The following is a 15,056-nucleotide window of genomic DNA, read 5'->3' as shown; positions in this document are numbered from 1 at the left end:
GTGCAGGATTTTACGGTTTTGGGACGAGCGAGGCCATAAAATTTCACCCCAAGTTTCTGAGCCAACCTTCTTTTCAGATTTCAACTCATATCGAGCAACAATAACAGCAGTATAAATATTAGCATTAAATTTGCTCAGATAATCATGGTCATGTTACTACCATCCTTCTACAACCTACAACAATGTTTAAAATGTTTGTGATTAAATGTACCTTGCCTTCCTATTCTTCTTTCTCATTTTCTTCTTTAGATTTACTGTTTAAATTTTTGTCCGTTTCTAAATTTTATACGGCGTTTTAACTTTTCTGTGTTTTGTTTTTAATCATTTATGTTTGCACATTAAACCTACCCCTTTTTATCTGGTCGCCACATCATCAATTGGTGAATTTTGATTAGCTGGAAAAAAATCACTGCACCAGTTTTTTAGCCAATTGAAGTTCAGCATGTTACAGTTTGAACTGGTGGCTTCACTATAGCAAGCAAGTCAAGTCTGGGATAGGGCTGTGTGCTGACTGAATTCCTCCTTTCAATACAGATCTCTAATTTTACAAATATCTTCATCAATGCATTCCCTGCCAACGCAAACTTTCTGTTACGATTCTAGATCATCGAGCTGTGGCATCGAAGCAGAAATTGTTTTAAAATTCTGCGCAGTCTCCAATAAATAGCATGAACCAGTTGAAATATTGATTGGTCGGGGATACCAGCATCCTCCTCGAATACAGAGATCAGGTGTGATTCAGCCCACCTACAAATGCTTCCCCGTTTCACTATCGTTCCTGAGGGTATCATAAACTGGGAAGCAACTTGTGTTGAAAAGCTCAGCAATACTTGAAGGCCAGCAGTACATTCCTTATGCAGCTGCAAGAAAATGCTGGGTTTCAGTCTGGATTTAACTGTTGCAGCCCAAGGCGCATTAGGAGACGTAACGCCCCTCTGTTGGGTTTGAAAGCTGCATGTAAAAGAATCTCCTGTGCGTGGTCAAGTTGAGAGCAGTCAGGTCACTCCGTCCGACCTTCTGGGCATTTAATAAACTGAAGCAGCGCTTTATTTGTTAACACTCCAAACAGGAAGCTGTGCAACGCGCTGCCTACAGGTACAAGCATTGAGAACAGAGAGTGAAACTGTGCATTAGATAGCATCCACTTTATTTCACAGATGGTTGCTTCATCCCCGGCAAGTGATTTTAAATTGCTTCTCTGCCTACTTAAACTATCGTTTCAGATCTGGAACAGCCACATGTAACCCAGGTAAAATAATTCATCTTTAACTGCTCACTCCTGTACCAGATTAAAATGGACATAGACCCTTTGGTTTTATACAATAAAGAGAACGGATTTGCATTTATATTGTATCTTTCACAGGCTCAGTATGTCCCAAATTGCTTTACAGCCAATGAGCTGTGATAACAAAATAGAACTGAGATCAATTATAAAATGCATATCAGAACTATAATCTGGGCGCCAAAATACTTGATGCCAAAGAGCAATTGTCATGTCAATTAGGCCCATGGAAATACATGATTGAGATAAAGGTATGGATTCAGGTCAGTTAACATTGCAACCAGAAAGCAAACCAAAATGGTTCACAACCCATAGTGCAGGGGATGCAATTGGCCTGGTGATATTATCGCTAGACTATTAATCCAGAGACCCAGCTAACATTCTGAGGACCTGGGTTCAAATCCTGCCACGGCAGATGGTGGAATCTGAATTCAATTAAAAAAAATCTGGTTTTAAGAATCTTTTAATGACCATGAAACCATTGTCGATTGTCGGAAATCCCATCTGGTTCACTAATGTACTTTAGGGAAGGAAATCTGCTGTCCTTATCTGGTCTGGCCTACATGTGACTCCAGAGTCACAGCAATGTGGTTGGCACTCAACTGCCCTCTAAACAGGAGCAATTAGGGATGGGCAATAAATGCTGGATGACCAGCGACGCCCATGTCCCATGAATGAATAAAAAATAAAACCCAGCTCTCAAAGGTTTAAACTGTGTTGAACAAAGAGATTCAAATTCAGTAACTTCAAAGCATTACGACTCGCTGCACAATCGCTGATAGAAGGCTGTGAAATTTTGTATTTCCAAGAGCGTCTGATGAGAATTTATTATTTGTGGATTATTTGACATGGTAATATAGTCATCAGGACATTAATTGCTTGTAACAAAATTGAGACAAATATGACGCATGGCTGTTTCATCACAATTCTCAGTACCTGTAGACAGCACCACACACACACAGCTTTCACCAGTTGTGCTATATCGAACTGCTGAAGTTGATGAAACAATAAATTAATGCTGTGCTCCACAATATGACGATATGAAAAGTCTGTGGATTCTCAACAACTGAACCAGAGGCAAACAAGCGCACCTCTATGCCTTCTATCTTCAAAAACAGTTTGTTGCAAAATCTTCTTCAAGATAAATGCAAAATACAGAATCTGGAACAAAAACAGAAAAATGGTGGAAAATCTCAACAGGTCTGACAGCATCTGTGGAGAGAGTAGACCCAATGTTTTGAGTCTAGATGACCCTTTGTCAGAGTTTTGATGAAGGGTTATCTAGACTCGAAATGTTGGCTCTACTCTCTCTCCGCAGATGCTGTCAGACCTGCTGAGATTTTCCAGTATTTTTCTGTTTTTGCTTCTTCAAGGTAATATGCTGGAAATATAACTGAAGCACCAAAACCTTCAACAGAGAAGACAGCAACAAAAGGCACAGATGCTCATGTTCTGTTGCATTTTGTAACTGAGTCCCAGTAAGACTCTTTTAGGTAGAGAGTGAAATGTCTTGCGGTGATACACTTCTGATTTGATTTGATTTATCATTGTCACATGTATTAGTATACAGTAAAAAGTATTGTTTCTTGCACACTATACAGACAAAGCATACCGTTCATAGGGAAGGAAAGGAGAGAGTGCAGAATGTAATGTTACAGTCATAGCTAGAGTGCAGAGAAAGATCAAGTAATGCAAGGTAGATCAATTCAAAAGTCTAATGGCAGCAGGAAAGAAGCTGTTCTTGAGTCGATTGGAATGTGACCTCAGACTTTTGTATCTTTTTCCCGACGGAAGAAAGTGGAGGAGAGAATGTCCGGGGTGTACTACACAAAATATCTCCCAATCCTATATCCCAGCCCTGGATAATACTGATCATATATATCTTCTTGCATGCACCTTCAAAACCCGTGGACTCCAGAGATTAATTGGCAACATCTGCATTCATAGAATTTAACAGTGCAGAAGGAGGCCATTCGGCCCATCAAGTCTGCACCAATCACAATCTCACCCAGGCCCTATCCCCATAACCCTATGCATTTACCCTCCTAATCCCCTGACACTATAGGTCAATTTAGCATGGCCAATCCACCTAACCGCACATCTTTGGACTTGGGAGGAAACTGGAGCACCCGGAGGAAACACAGAGATGGGGAGAACGTACAAACTCCGCACCGAACCGGGAATTGAACCCGGGTCCCTGGCACTGTGAGGCAGCAGTGCTAACCACTGTGCCACACATTCTCCTAACTCCATAATTTCGCTATCTTTGAGGAACCAGTCACACACCAAAAGGCTTACGTTATACTTAAATTCTCATCAGGCACTTTTTGGGAAAAAAAATTCCACAGCCTTCTATCAGCGATTGTGCAGTCTCTCCTCAATTAAATTGAGAACTATTTTTCTCCAAAACAGCTTGATGAGAATTTGTTTGTGAAATATTTCATGCGGTAAAGTTACTCATCAGGGAAAATTAATTGTGTGTTACAGGATTGAGACAATTGTGAAATATGACTGTTTCACTCTCCACTCTCTTTTTCCAAGACAATAGCCCTTTAAATATTGAATAATGGGAAAATCAGGTGGAGACAGATATGGATGATTTACTGAATAACATAATGACCTCTCCACATTTTTCATAATGATTTCATTAAAACTACATTATTGGTCGGCAATCAGAAGCAATGCCATGAACAGCATTGTTACTGCTGGGCGGTGCGGTGACACAGTGGTTACCACTGCTGCCTCACAGTGCCAGGGACCCGGGTTCAATTCCAGCCTTGGGTTTCTGTCTGTGTGGAGTTTGCATATTCTCCTCGTGTCTGTGTGGGTTTCCCCCAGGTGCTCTGGTTTCCTCCCACAGTCCAAAGATAAGAACATAAGAACATAAGAAATAGGAGCAGGAGTAGGCCATCTAAACCCTCGAGCCTGCCCCGCCATTCAACAAGATCATGGCTGATCTGAAGTGGGTCAGTTCCACTTATCCACCTGATCCCCATAACCCCTAATTCCCTTGATAGACAGGGACTTATTAGGGAGAGTCAACATGGCTTTGTGCGTGGTAGGTCATGTTTGACCAATCTATTAGAGTTTTTCGAGGAGGTTACCAGGAAAGTGGATGAAGGGAAGGCGGTGGATGTTGTCTACCTGGATTTCAGCAAGGCCTTTGACAAGGTCCCTCATGGGAGGTTAGTTAGGAAGGTTCAGTCGCTAGGTATACATGGGGAGGTAGTAAATTGGATAAGACACTGGCTCAATGGAAGAACACAGTAAGAAGTTTAACAACACCAGGTTAAAGTCCAACAGGTTTATTTGGTAGCAAAAGCCACACAAGCTTTCGGAGCTCTAAGCCCCTTCTTCAGGTGAGTGGGAATTCTGTTCACAAACAGAGCATATAAAGACACAGACTCAATTTACATGAATAATGGTTGGAATGCGAATACTTACAACTAATCAAGTCTTTAAGAAACAAAACAATGTGAGTGGAGAGAGCATCAAGACAGGCTAAAAAGATGTGTATTGTCTCCAGACAAGACAGCCAGTGAAACTCTGCAGGTCCACGCAACTGTGGGGGTTACAAATAGTGTGACATGAACCCAATATCCCGGTTGAGGCCGTCCTCGTGTGTGCGGAACTTGGCTATCAGTTTCTGCTCAGCAACTCTGCGCTGTCGTGTGTCACGAAGGCCGCCTTGGAGAACGCTTACCCGAATATCAGAGGCCGAATGCCCGTGACCGCTGAAGTGCTCCCCAACAGGAAGAGAACAGTCTTGCCTGGTGATTGTCGAGCTCGACAAACAGAATTCCCACTCACCTGAAGAAGGGGCTTAGAGCTCCGAAAGCTTGTGTGGCTTTTGCTACCAAATAAACCTGTTGGACTTTAACCTGGTGTTGTTAAACTTCTTACTGTGTTTACCCCAGTCCAACGCCAGCCTCTCCACATCAATGGAAGAAGCCAGAGAGTGGTTGTGGAGGATTGCTTCTCTGAGTGGAGGCCTGTGACTAGTGGTGTGCTGCAGGGATCGGTGTTGGGTCCATTGTTGTTTGTCATCTATATCAATGATCTGGATGATAATGTGGTCAATTGGATCAGCACGTTTGCTGATGATATAAAGATTGGAGGTGTAGTGGACAGTGAGGAAGGTTTTCAAAGCTTGCAGAGGGATTTGGACCAACTAGAAAAATGGGCTGAAAAATGGCAAATGGAATTTAACGCAGACAAGTGTGAGATATTGCACTTTGGAAGAACAAACCAAAGAAGAACGTACAGGGTAAATGGTAGGACTCTGAAGAGTGCAGTTGAACAGAGGGATCTGGGAATACAGGTACAGATTTCCCTAAAAGTGACGTCACAGGTGGATAGGGTCGTAAGAAGTGCCTTTGGTACATTGGCCTTTATAAATCGGAGTATCGAGTATAAAAGTTGGAGTGTTATGGTAAGGTTATATAAGGCATTGGTGAGGCCGAGTTTGGAGTATTGTGTACAGTTTTGGTCACCTAGTTACAGGAAGGATGTAAATAAGATTGAAAGAGTGCAGAGAAGGTTCACAAGGATGTTGCCGGGACTTGAGAAGCTGAGTTACAGAGAGAGATTGAATAGGTTGGGACTTCATTCCCTGGAGCGTAGAAGATTGAGGGGAGATTTGATAGAGGTGTATAAGATTTTGATGGGTATAGATAGAGTGAATGCAAGCAGGCTTTTTCCGCTGAGGCTAGGGGAGAAAAAAACCAGAGGGCATGGGTTAAGGGTGAAAGGAGAAAAGTTTAAAGGGAATATTAGGGGGGGCTTCTTCACGCAGAGAGTGGTGGGAGTGTGGAATGAGCTGCCGGATAAAGTGGTAAATGCGGGGTCACTTTTAACATTTAAGTAAAACTTGGACAGGTTCATGGATGAGAGGGGTGTGGAGGGATATGGTCCAAGTGCAGGTCAGTGGGACTAGGCATAAAATGGTTTGGCACAGACAAGAAGGGCCAAAAGGCCTGTTTCTGAGCTGTAATTTTCTATGGTTCTATGGTTCCACCCATCAGGAATCCATCTATCCATGATTTAAACATATTCAACGAGGTAGCCTCCACCACTTCAGTGGGCAGAGAATTCCAGAGATTCACCACCCTCTGAGAGAAGAAGTTCCTCCTCAACTCCGTCCTAAACTGACCCCCCTTTATTTTGAGGCTGTGCCCTCTAGTTCTAGCTTCCTTTCTAAGTGGAAAGAATCTCTCCACCTCTACCCTATCCAGCCCCTTCATTATCTTATAGGTCTCTGTAAGATCCCCTCTCAGCCTTCTAAATTCCACCGAATACAAACCCAATCTGCTCAGTCTCTCCTCATAATCAACACCCCTCATCTCTGGTATCAACCTGGTGAACCTTCTCTGCACTCCCTCCAAGGCCAATATATCCTTCCGCAAATGAGGGGACCAATACTGCACAGATGCATTCCAGCTGTGGCCTCACCAATGCCCTGTACAGATGCTGCAAGACATCTCTACTTTTATATTCTATCCCCCTTGTGATATAGGCCAACATCCCATTTGCCTTCTTGATCACCTGTTGCACCTGCAGACTGGGTTTTTGCGTCTCATGCACAAGGACCCCCAGGTCCCTTTGCACAGTAGCATGTTGTAATTTTTTTCCATTTAGATAATAATCCAATTTGCTATTATTTCCTCCAAAGTGAATTTGTCAACGTTATACTCCATCTGCCAGATCCTCGCCCACTCACTCAGCCTGTCCAAATCTCTCTGCAGACCTTCTACGCCCTCCACACGATTCACTTTTCCACTCATCTTTGTGTCGTCTGCAAACTTTGTTACCCTACACTCAGTCCCCTCCTCCAGATAGTCTATATAAATGGTAAATAGTTGAGGCCCAGTACCGATCCCTGCGGCACGCCACTAGTTACCATCTGCCAACCAGAAAAGCACCCATTTATTCCGACTCTCTGCTTCCTGTCAGATAGCCAATCCCCAATCCACGCTAACACCCTACCCCCAACTCCGTGTGACCCAATCCTCTTCAGCAACCTTTTGTGAGGCACCTTATCAAACGCCTTTTGGAAATCCAAAAACACCGCATCCACAGTTCCCCTCCGTCAACCGCACTAGTCACATCTTCATAAAAATCCAACAAGTTCGTCAAGCACGACTTTCATGCATGAATCCATGCTGCGTCTGCTTAATCGAACCATTCTTATCCAGATGTGTGGGTTAGGTGGATTGGCCATGCAAAATTGCCCCTTTGTGTCCCAAAATGTGTAGGTTCAGGGAATTAGTGGGGTAAACACCTGGAGTTATGGGGATAGGGCCTGGGTAGGTTGCTCTGTTGGAGTGTCAGTGCAGATTCGATGGGCTGAATGGTCTCTTTCTGCACTTTAGGGATTGTATGAACACTTCACAATCTCCAGCTCCCTGTTCGAAGAGCCTTGCATTTATTGTAGCAAGTTGCAAGTTCTGTTTTATCCAAAGTACCATATGATCAAAAATGACTGACTGTGATGAGGAAATATAATTTCTTCATGTAAAATGATTTTGATAGTTATTATAATCATTGTAGCACTGAAAATGATCAGCAGATTCTGAGATCAGATTGGTTCAAAACTGGAATTTGGTTTGGAGCACATTTTCAGAATGCCGCTTATAATATGCTAATAAACTAAATTTGCCTAAAGCTAGGTAACAGGAACTGTGGCTGTGCAAAATACTAAGTGTATAAATAATTCAAATTTGCAAGAAGATTCTGTTATGCAATATGATAATCACTATGGTACATTTGGCCTTTCGTATTATTCCGTATTAGGTCTCACATAATGCAGAAACCCTGGAGCAAACCGGGGCATGCTCGAGTTTGAAAAAGTGAGATATAAAAAATCCAACTGTAACATCACAGGAAGGTTGTGAATTAATTGGCTGGTGAGTACTGTAGCTTTGTTTACCTTTCTCAAATGTTAGGGAGTTAATCTAAGATTAAGTAAAACGTGCAGTTAATTTCCATATATTTAAGTGACATTAATAGTAGAGAAATGAGTAGTTAGTAAGTTTTCTTTTTCAATAGCAAGGTTTATTAATTATGGCAAGGCTTATTGTCTAATAGACAGAGGAATGGCGGGCAGCTCCAACCTCTTGGGTGCAGATCCTGTGCTATGTGGGAACCATGATGTGGCGATGCCGGCGTTGGACTGGGGTGGGCACAGTAAGAAGTCTCACAACACCAGTTAAAGTCCAACATGTTTATTTGGCAGCACAAGCTTTCGGAGCACTGCCCGTTCATCAGGTGAGTGGGAGTTGTCTGCTTTCTTGCATCTTGTAAATTGAGTGTGTGTCTATATGCCGCTTGTGAACACAACTCCCACTCACCTGATGAAGGGGCAGTGCTCCGAAAGCTTGTGCTGCCAAATAAACCTGTTGGACATTAACCTGGTGTTGTGAGACTTCTTACTGTGTGGGAACTCCAGGATGCTTCCCATGTCCTGGACAATCATATGCATAGGAAGTATCCATGCAGGAATTGCCTTCAGTTGTAGCAGTGCAAACACAGTTTCAGAGCTTGAACAGCAGCTGGTGTCACTGCAGTACATTCTTGATGTTAAGAGCTTCATTGGTAGCAAGTTAATGGATGTGGTCATCCTAAAGTTTAAGAGCATGCAGGGAGAGAGGGAATGGATGACCACCAGGTAGTCAAGAAGACAAGTTGTGCAAGGAGTCCCTTGAGTGCATCTACCTTTCCAACCAGATTTCAATTCTGGATATTGATGAATCCGGGAGTGTATCCATAGCCAAGTCCATGGCAACATGGTTTGCTCAGCTGTACAGAGGAGCATGAAGAAAATTGGAAGAGCAATTGTGATACCAGATTAAGGAAAAAAACAAGCGTTTCTATGGCCATAGATATGAACACAGTAAGAGTTTTAACAACACCAGGTTAAAGTCCAACAGGTTTATTTGGTAGCAAATGCCATTAGCTTTCGTGGAGGAGCAGCGCTTCGAAAGCTAATGGCATTTGCTACCAAATAAACCTGTTGGACTTTAACCTGGTGTTGTTAAAACTCTTACTGTGTTTACCCCAGTCCAACGCCGACATCTCCACATCATCACAGATATGAATCCAGGATAATGTGTTACCTCCTTAGTGCCAGGGTCAGGAATGTCATTAAACAGCTACAGAATACGTGAGGGGAGAAGGTGAACAGCCAGCAGTCATGGTCCACAGTAGTACGAATGACATAACCAAAAGGAGGGATTTGATCCTCCAGGCAGAATCTAGGGAGTTAGCTGGGAAAGTAGAAAGCAGGATCTCAAAAGTAGTAACTTCAGGATTACCTCTGGTACTATGTTTAAGTGAACATAGAAACAGGAGGATAAGGCAGATAAATGTATGGCTGGAGAGATGGTGCAGGATAGAGGACTTTAGATTACAGGTACTTTGTGATCAGTTCTGGGGAGATGGGACCTATAAACTGAGCAGATTGCAACTCAACAGAGCTGGAACCAATTTCCTTGTGGTGTGATTTATTAGTGCCATTGGAGAGGGTCCAAACTAACTTGGTGTGGGTGAGCACTGGGAGGTACTGCTAGAGATGAATCCCATGGTACACAGAACACTCGGAGGGACGGATAGCAGTAGAGTAGGAATTAGTAAGGTGGTATTAGGTGGCTTCAGAGCAAGGAGGCAAGTAATAACATCTAAATTGGGATGAGTGTGCATGTATGTGAATGCACAAATTGCGGATTCGTGAGCTGCAGCACAGATAGCCTCATGAAAATATGCTATTTTGGCTACAGTGAAGCCAAAGAAGGGCAGGACTGAGTATTAAATATTCCTGAATAAAGGGTATTCAGAGAAAGGTGGGAAAGGAAGGAAGGGGGAGGGATATTGCAGATTGCAGTGCTGAAGAAAGAGGTTGTCCCAGAGTGATCAAGGACAGAATCAATTTGGCCAGAACTAAGGAACAAAAAATGAGTTGCAATTGCATTGCTCAGTGTAGTCTATAGGCCACCAACTAGTGGGAGGGATGTAGAGGAACACACTGGGAAGGAAATAACAGAAATGTGCAAGAATTAGAGAGAAGTCATGATGAGGGATTTTGTCATCTGACTATGGGCTGGGATAGGAGTAGTATAAAGGACAGAGAAGGGCAAGAGCTCCCAGTCTACATTCAGGAGAATTGCTTTTACAGCAGTATTCTTCCAGTCCAAAGAGAAAGGAGGCAGGATCTGGTTCTTTGGAACCAAGTGGACAAAATGGATCCAGTGTCAGTAGGGGAACATTTAGGGGGACAGTGATGATTGTGACATAAGCTTTGGAGTACCAAATAAAAGAAACAAGGAGCAATCCAGAGTAAGAATAAGTGACTGAGATGGGTGGAGGGAATTGGGAGACAAATACATTGGGGTGGGAATGGATCGGGCACAGATCAATTGGTGTCAAATGTTGCCAGGCAAAACTGTTACCCAACAATGGGCTGCCTTTAAAGTGTAATCAAGGTAAATTCTCACAAAGAAGAAAGATAAGGCAAACTAGAACTTTGCTGGAAGACAAAAGAGATCAAAATGAAGATGAAGTGGAAAATGTGTGCTGATAACAGATGTCAGGTGCATAATACAATTAAGAACCAAACCAAATGTAGAAGATTCAAAAGGGAATTGAAAAAAGCAAATAAGAAAAGCAAAGACAGAGTATGAGAAGAGACTGCAACAATATAAAATGGAATCTTAAAGTCTTCGAAAAGGGTATAAAGGATGCTAAAAGGTGGAGCTGAGTCAATTAGGGACGAAAAAGGGGATTTACACGTGGAAGTAGGGGCATAGCTCAGGTATTAAGTGAATAATTTGCATCTGTCTTTGCCAAGGAAAATGATGCTGCACAGATCATTAGTTTAGTTTATTTATTAGTCACAAATAAGCTTACATTAACACTGCAACGAAGTCACTGTGAAAATCCCCGAGTCGCCACACTCCGGCACCTATTTGGTACACTGAAGGGGAATTTAGCATGGCCAACGTATTGAACCAGCACGTCTTTCAGACTGCGGGAGGAAACTGGAGCACTCGGGGGAAACCCACCCAGACACGGGGAGAACATGCAGACTCCACACAGAAAGTGACCCAAGCTGGGATTTGAACCCAGGTTCCTGGCACTGTGAGGCAGCAGTGCTAACCACTGTGCCACCGCGCCACAAAGTTCACACACTTGGAAGCATTTAAAATTGATAAGGAGGTGAGACTGGAAAGGCTGCATGTACTTAAAATTGATAAGCTGCCTGGACCTAATGAGATGCCTCCAAGGGAAGTGTGAATGTAAATTACAGAGGCACTGGCCATAATTTTCAAATCTTCCTTAGGCTCAGGGATCAAAGCAGAGGACTGGAGAATTGTAAATGTTACACCTTTGTTCAAAAATGTGAGTAAAGATGAGCCCAACAACTCCAGGCCTATCAGTATAATCTCAGTGGAGGGGAAATGTCTAGAAATGATAATTTAGGACAAAGTGAATAGTCGCTTCAGTAAATGCGGGTTAATTTAGCAAAACCAACATGGATTTGTTCTGGGCAAATTGTGCTTGAGGTTTTTGACGGGGTAATTCAGAGGGTCGAAGAGGGGAATGCTGTTGATACAGCATACATGGACTTCCAAAACACATTTGCTAAAGTGCCTCACAACACACTTGTGAGTGAAGTTGTAGCTCATGGAAACAAAAGGATAGTGGCAATCTGGAGACAAAATGGGCTGAGTGGGAGAGAGAATAGTGCTTAAGAAATGTTTTTCAGATTGGAGGAAGGTTTCTAGTGGATTCCCCAATACTCGATGTTCAGACCCCTGCTCTTCCAGACGTATGCTAGAAGTATAGCACAGGGCACAATTTCAAAATATGCAGATAATGCAACACTAATAAGCATTGAGCACTTGGACGGGGGGGTGGTGTGGAACTTCAAAAGGACATAGACAAGTTGGTGGAATGGATGGACAAGTGCCTGATGAAATTAAATGCAGAAAAATGTGAAGTGATTCTTTTGAGTAGAAAGAAAATGGAGAGTCAATATAGAATCAAGGGTACAATTCTACAGGGGGTGCAGCAACAGAGGTATCTGGGTGTATAAGTTATCAAAGGTGGCAGAACCAGTTGTGCGACCAGCTGATAGTGTACAGCATCCTATGCTTTATCAATAAGGGCAAAGAATATAAAAGCAAGGAAGTTATGTTGAACTTGCATAAAACACAGTTTCAGCCTCAATTGGAGTATTGCATTCACTATCAACATCCGGGGGTTACCAGTGACCAGAAACTAAACTGGACTAGCCATATAAATACTGTGGCTGCCAGAGCAGGTCAAATGCTAGGAATCCTACAGCAAGTAACTCACCTCCTGACTCCCCAAAAGCCTGTTCACCCTCTACAAGACACAAGTCAGGAGTGTAATTAAATACTCTCCACTTGCCTGGAAGAGTGCAGCAGCTCCAATAACACACAAGACACTTGACACCATCCAGGACAAAGCAGCCCGCTTGATTGCCACCCCTTCCACGAACATTCAATCCCTCTCCCATCAATAACAGAACAGTGTGTACCATCTACAAGATGCACTGCAGGAACTCACCAAAGTTCCTTAGGCAGTACCTTCCGAACCCATGACCACCATCATCTAGAAAGACAATAGCAGCAGATACCTGGGAACACACCGTCTGATGGTTCTCCTCCGAGTAACTCACCATCCTGACTTGGAAATATATCAGTTCCTTCATTCTCGCTGGGTCAAAATCCTGGAATTTCCTCCCTAACAGTACAGTGGGTGTAGCTACACAACATGGACTACAGCAGGTCAAGAAGGCAACTCACCACCACCTTCTGATGAACAACTAAGGATGGGCAATAAATGCTGGTTTAGCCAGTGTCACCCACATCCCATAAGTTAATTTAAAAATAATTCCGGGCACTACACCAGGAAAGATGCAATGACATTGGATCGAGTGCAGAAAAGATTCAGGGAATAGTTGCAGTAATGAGGATAAGTTGAGGGGATAAATGAGGGGCAGCACGGTAGCACAGTGGTTAGCACTGCTGCTTCACAGCTCCAGGGACCTGGGTTCGATTCCCGGCTTAGGTCACTGTCTGTGTGGAGTTTGCACATTCGTCTCGTGTCTGCGTGGGTTTCCTCCAGGTGCTCCGGATTCCTCCCACAGTCCAAAGATGTGCGGGTTAGGTTGATTGGCCATGCTAAAATTGCCCCTTACTGTCCTGAGATGCATAGGTTAGAGGGGTTAGTGGGTAAAATATGTAGGGATATGGGGGTAGGGCCTGGGTGGGATTGTGGTCGGTGCAGACTCGATGGGCCGAATGGCCTCTTTCTGTACTGTAGGGTTTCTATGATTTCTATGAAGTTGATAAACAGGAAAAGTTGAGGCTGCTTTGCTGCGAGAAGGGAAGGTTGAGAGGAGATTTGATAAAGCTATTCAAAATCGTGAGGGGTCTGGACAGAGTAGGGAGAAACTATTCCCATTGGACAAAGGATTAGGAGCTGGGCACAGATTTAAGCTAATTGGGAGACGAAGAGAGTGGTTAGAATCAGGAATGTGCTGCCTGAGAGTGTGGTGGGTGCAGGTTCAATCAAAGCATTCAAGAGGGAATGAACTGAAAAGGAAGTATAAGGTGAGGGAGTGGCATTCGGTGAAATGAACCTTCAAGAGCCAGTACAGACATGACAGGCCAAATGGCCCCCTTCTGTGCTGTAACCATTCTATAAATGAAAAAGTGATCTGAAAATAAAACAAAGAATTATATTGCGAATCGAATTCTTAATGTCTCCCTACAGGTAATCCATGAGTAGTTTCATAGAGTGAAGCACTGTTAAAAGCATAAACATTCACCAGTCACAATACATCCCATTTCTTCTTTTTCTCCTTTGCAATATTTGTGGTTACCTGGCAATTCTGATGAACATTCAATGAAAGCATTGCACAGTGAAAACAGAATGACAACATGTTGGCATTTTAAAATTAGTTTCCAATCACTGTGACGGTGCAGTTAAAACACACCAGCTCAGTCTCGATACTTTAACAGGAATGACTGCATCAGTGTACCCTCTGCCTCGGTGAACATGTGTCTTGTCTGATGCATCCAATCATTCGTCAATAGTGCTCAATTCTTAAAATCTGGCACCGAGTTAAAAACTACCGCACTCCTTCCCCCAATGGCAGTGTCACACTTCAGTGTGAGGGTAGATTCGAAAACCCCAAAATTGGGCTCAACCCAGGAGGGGCAAGAGTACCACTGAGGCAAAGTTGGCACACAGAGGAAGGTTATAGAATCAGGACTGCAATGTCGTAGTCTAACCATCAACCCAAGCTATGTTAATGTGGGTAAACACAGAACCATACAATCACGTGGGCGCACGGTGGCACAGTGGTTAGCACCACTGCCTCACAGCTCCAGGGACCTGGGTTCGATTCCCGGCTTGGGTCACCGTCTGTGCAGAGTCCGCACGTTCACCTTGTGTCTGTGTGGGTTTCCTCCGGGTGCCTTGATTTGCTCCCACAGTCTGAAAGACGTGCTGGTTAGGTGCATTGGCCATGCTAAGTTCTCCCTCAGTGTACCTGAACAGGCACCGGAGTGTGGCAACTAAGGGATTTTCATAGTAACTTCATTGCAGTGTTAATGTAAGCCTACTTGTACACCAATAATAAATAGAATAATAATAAACCACCGTGCAAAATTATCAATTGCCAGCAGTGAAGTGATCGTGCAAGGGACCGACCTTGTGTTTGCATCAATGACGGTCGGATGTGCTT

The sequence above is a fragment of the Mustelus asterias genome, chromosome 21, assembly GCF_964213995.1.
Source record: "Mustelus asterias chromosome 21, sMusAst1.hap1.1, whole genome shotgun sequence".
NCBI lineage: Eukaryota > Metazoa > Chordata > Chondrichthyes > Carcharhiniformes > Triakidae > Mustelus > Mustelus asterias.
Note: the sequence above shows the minus strand (reverse complement) of the source record.